The sequence below is a fragment of the Hordeum vulgare genome, chromosome 2H, assembly GCF_904849725.1.
Source record: "Hordeum vulgare subsp. vulgare chromosome 2H, MorexV3_pseudomolecules_assembly, whole genome shotgun sequence".
Taxonomy (NCBI): domain Eukaryota; kingdom Viridiplantae; phylum Streptophyta; class Magnoliopsida; order Poales; family Poaceae; genus Hordeum; species Hordeum vulgare.
In genome coordinates, this window is record NC_058519.1 from 596,754,009 (window position 1) to 596,758,960 (window position 4,952).

The following is a 4,952-nucleotide window of genomic DNA, read 5'->3' on the forward strand; positions in this document are numbered from 1 at the left end:
ATTTAAATATGAGAATAATGGTTGTTCTATTTATATGAGAGATATGTTTTATGGTCATGCCCCGCTGGTCAATGGTTTATTCTTAATGAATATCGAGCGTGATGTTACACATATTCATAGCGTGAGTACCTAAAGATGTAAGGTTGATAATGATAGTCCCACATACTTGTGGCACTGCCGCCTTGGTTATATCGGTGTCAAACGCATGAAGAAAATCCATACAGATGGACTTTTGGTGTCTCTTGATTTTGAATCATTTGACACATGCGAATCGTGCCTCATGGGCAAAATGACCAAGACTCCGTTCTCGGGAACAATGAGCGAGCAACCAACTTGTTGAAAATAATACATACTAATGTATGCGGTCCAATGAGCGTTGAGGCTCGCGGTGGCTATTGTTATGTTCTCACCCTAACTTATGACTTAAGCAGACATGGGTATGTCTACTTAATGAAACACAAGTCTGAAACCTTTGAAAATTTCAAGGAATTTCAGATTGAGGTAGAGAATCAACATGACAAGAAAATAAAGTACTTGGGATCTGATCGTGGAGGAGAATATTTGAGTCACGAGTTTGGCACACACTTAAAGAAATGTGGAATTGTGTCACAACTCACGCCGCGTGGCACACCTCAGTGTAACAGTGTGTCTGAACGTCGTAATCGCACTCTATTGGATATTTGTGCGATCTATGATGTCTCTTACTGATCTACCGCTATCATTTTGGGGATATGCATTGGAAACTGCCGCATTCACTCTAAATAGGGCACCGTCTAAATCCGTTGAGATGACACCGTAGGAATTATGGTTTGGCAAGAAACCTAAGCTGTCGTATCTGAAAGTTTGGGGATGCGATGCTTATGTCAAGAAACTTCAACCTGAAAAGCTCGAACCCAAATCGGAGAAGTGTGTCTTATAGGATACCCTAAGGAAACTATTGGGTATACCTTCTATCTCAGATCTGAAGGCAAGATCTTTGTTGCCAAGAATGGATCCTTTCTAGAGAAAAAGTTTCTCTCGAAAGAAGTGAGTGGGAGGAAAGTAGAACTTGATGAGGTAATTGTACCCCCTCTCGAACTAGAAAGCAGCGCAGCACAGGAAAATGTTTCTCGGGTGCCTACAACGGCTAGGGAGGAAGTTAATGATGATGATCATGAAACTTCGGATCAAGTTGCTACTGAACTTCGTAGGTCCATGAGGACACGTTTCGCACCAGAGTGGTACGACAACCCTGTCATGGAAAAATGTTGTTGGACAACAGTGAACCTTCGAACTATGAAGAAGTGATGGCGGGCCCGGATTCCAACAAATGGCTTGAAGCCATGAAATCCGAGATAGGATCCATGTACGAGAACAAAGTATGGACTTTGCTGGACTTGCCCGATGATCGGCAAACCATAGAAAATAAATGGATCTTTAAGAAGAAGACTGACGCGGATGGTAATGTGACCATCTATAAGGCTCGACTTGTCGCTGAGGCTTATCGACAAGTTCAAGGAATTGACTACGGTGAGACTTTATCACCCGTAGCGATGCTGAAGTCGGTCCGAATCATGTTAGCAGTTGCCGCATTTTATGATTATGAGATCTGGCAAATGGACGTCAAAACAACATTCCTTAATGGCTTTCTTAAGGAAGAATTGTATATGATACAGCCGGAAGGTTTTGTCGATCCTAAAAATGCTGACAAGGTATGCAAGCTCCAGCGCTCCATCTATGGGCTAGTGCAAGCATCTCCGAGTTGGAACATTCGCTTTGATGAGGTGATCAAAGCGTTTGGGTTTGTACAAACTTATGGAGAAGCCTGTATTTACAAGAAAGTGAGTGGGAGCTCTGTAGCATTTCTCATATTATATGTGGATGACATATTGTTGATGGGAAATGATATAGAACTTTTGGAAAGCATAAAGGACTATTTGAATAAGTGTTTTTAAATGAAGGACCTTGGAGAAGTTGCTTACATATTAGGTATCAAGATCTATAGAGATAGATCGATACACCTCATTGGTCTTTCACAAAGCACATACCTTGACAAGATATTGAAGAAGTTCAATATGGACAAGTCCAAGAAGGGGTTCTTGCCTGTATTGCAAGGTGTAAGGTTGAGCACAGCTCAACGACCGACCATGACAGAAGATTGAGAAAAGATGAGTATCATCCCCTATGCTTCAGCCATAGGCTCTATTATGTATGCCATGCTGTGTACCAGACCTGATGTGAACCTTGCCATAAGTTTGGTAGGGAGGTACCAAAGTGATCCTGGAGTGGATCACTCGACAGCGGTCAAGAATATCCTTAAGTACCTGAAAAGGACTAACGATATGTTTCTCATTTATGGAGGTGCCGAAGAGCTTGTCGTAAAGGGTTACGTCGATGCTAGCTTCGACACAGATTCAGATGACTCCAAGTCACAAACCGGATACGTGTATATTTTGAATGGTGGGGCAGTCAGCTGGTGCAGTTGCAAGCAAAGCGTCGTGGCGGCATCTACATGTGAAGCGGAGTACATAGCTGCTTCGGAAGCAGCACAAGGAGTCTGGATGAAGGAGTTCATCGCCGACCTAGGAGTGATTCCCAGTGCGTCGGGCGAGATGACTCTCTTCTGTGATAACACTGGAGCTGCCATTGCCAAGGACCCCAGGTTTCACAAGAAGACCAAGCACATCAAGCGCCGCTTCAACTCCATTTGTGGATACATCCAGGATGGACATATAGATATTTGTAAAGTACATACGGATCTGAATGTCGCAGATCCGTTGACTAAACCTCTTCCACGAGCAAAACATGATCAACACCAAAACTCTATGGGTGTTCAATTCATCACAATGTAACTAGATTATTGACTCTAGTGCAAGTGGGAGACTATTGGAAATATGCCCTAGAGGCAATAATAAAGTGGTTATTATTATATTTCCTTGTTCATGATAATTGTTTATTGTTCATGCTATAATTGTATTAACCGGAAACCGTAATACATGTGTGAATACATAGAACACATGTCCCTAGTGAGAATCTAGTTGGCTAGCTCGTTGATCAATAGATGGTTATGGTTTCCTGGCCATGGACATTGGATGTCATTGATAACGGAATCACATATTAGGAGAATGATGTGATGGACAAGACCCAATCCTAAGCATAGCACAAGATCGTGTAGTTCGTCTGCTAGAGCTTTTATAATGTCAAGTATCATTTCCTTAGACCATGAGATTGTGCAACTCCTGGATATCGTAGGAGTGCTTTGGGTGTATCAAACATCATAACGTAACTGGGTGATTATAAAGGTGCACTACAGGTATCTCCGAAAGTGTTTGTTGGGTTGGTATGAATCGAGACTGGGATTTGTCGCTCCGTGTGACGGAGAGGTATCTCTGGGCCCACTCGGTAATGCATCATCATAATGAGATCAATGTGACTAAGGAGTTAGCCACGGGATGACGTGTTACGGAACGAGTAAAGAGACTTGCCGGTAACGAGATTGAATAAGGTATATGGATATCGATGATTGAATCTCGGGCAAGTATCATACGGATAGACAAAGGGAAGTGCAAACGGGATTGAGTGAATCCTTGACATCGTGGTTCATCCGATGAGATCATCGTGGAACATGTGGGAGTCAACATAGGTACCCAGATCCCGTTGTTGGTTATTGGCCGAAGAGATGTCTTAGTCATGTCTGCATGGTTCCCGAACCCGTAGGGTCTACACACTTAAGGTTCGGTGACGGTAGAGTTGTTATGGGAATTGTATATGTGGTTATCGAAGGTTTTTTGGAGTCCCGGATGAGATCCCGGACGTCACGAGGAGTTCCGGAATAGTCCGGAGGTGAAGATTAATATATGGGAAGTCAGTTTTCGGCCACCGGAAAGATTTTGGGGTTTATCGGTATTGTATCGGGACCACTGAAATGGTACCGGGGGTCCACCTGTCCCGGAGGGCTACATGGGCTGAAAGAGGAAGGGAACCAGCCCCTTGTGGGTGCTACCTCTTGAGCTTGTGTTGGTTTTTCCCTTGAAGAGTAAAGGGTGATGCAGCACAGTAGCAGTAATTATTTCCCTCAGTTTGGGAACCAAGGTATCAATCCAATAGGAGTATCAAGGCAAGTCTCCAAAGTACGTGCGCAAAAACAGCAAACTTGCACCCAACGCTACAAAGGGGTTGTCAATCCCTTCACGATTGATTGCAAGGTGAGATTTGAAGGTGGAAAATGCAACAAAGTAAAAGTGTAGAGCTGAAAATATGATGTGAAGTAGACCCAGGGGCCATAGTGTTCACTAGAGGCTTCTCTCATGATAGCAAATATTACGGTGGGTGAACGAATTACTGTCGAGCAATTGATAGAATCGTGCAAAGTCATGACGATATCTAAGGCAATGATCATACATATATGCATCGTGTCTGAGACAAGTAGACCGATACTTTCTGCATCTACTACTATTACTCCACACATCGACCGCTATCCAGCATGCATCTAGTGTATTGAGTTCATAACAAATAGAGTAACGCCTTAAGCAAGATGACATGATGTAGAGGGATAAATTCATGCAATAGATATAAACCCCATCTTTTTACCCTTGATGGAAACAACACGATGCGTGCCTCGCTACCCCTTCTGTCACTGGGTGAGGTCACCGCACGGTATGAACCCAAAACCAAGCACTTCTCCTATTGCAAGAATTATAGATCAAGTTGGCCAAACGAAACCCACAACTCGAAGAGAATTACAAGGATATGAAATCATGCATATAAGAGATCAGAAGAAACTCAAATAAGATTCATAGATAATCTGATCATAAATCCACAATTCATGGATCTCGACAAACACACCGCAAAAGAAGATTACATGGGATAGATCTCCATGAAGATCATGGAGAACTTTGTATTGAAGATCCAAGAGAGAGAAGAAGCCATCTAGCTACTAGCTATGGACCCGAAGGTCTGTGGTGAACTACTCA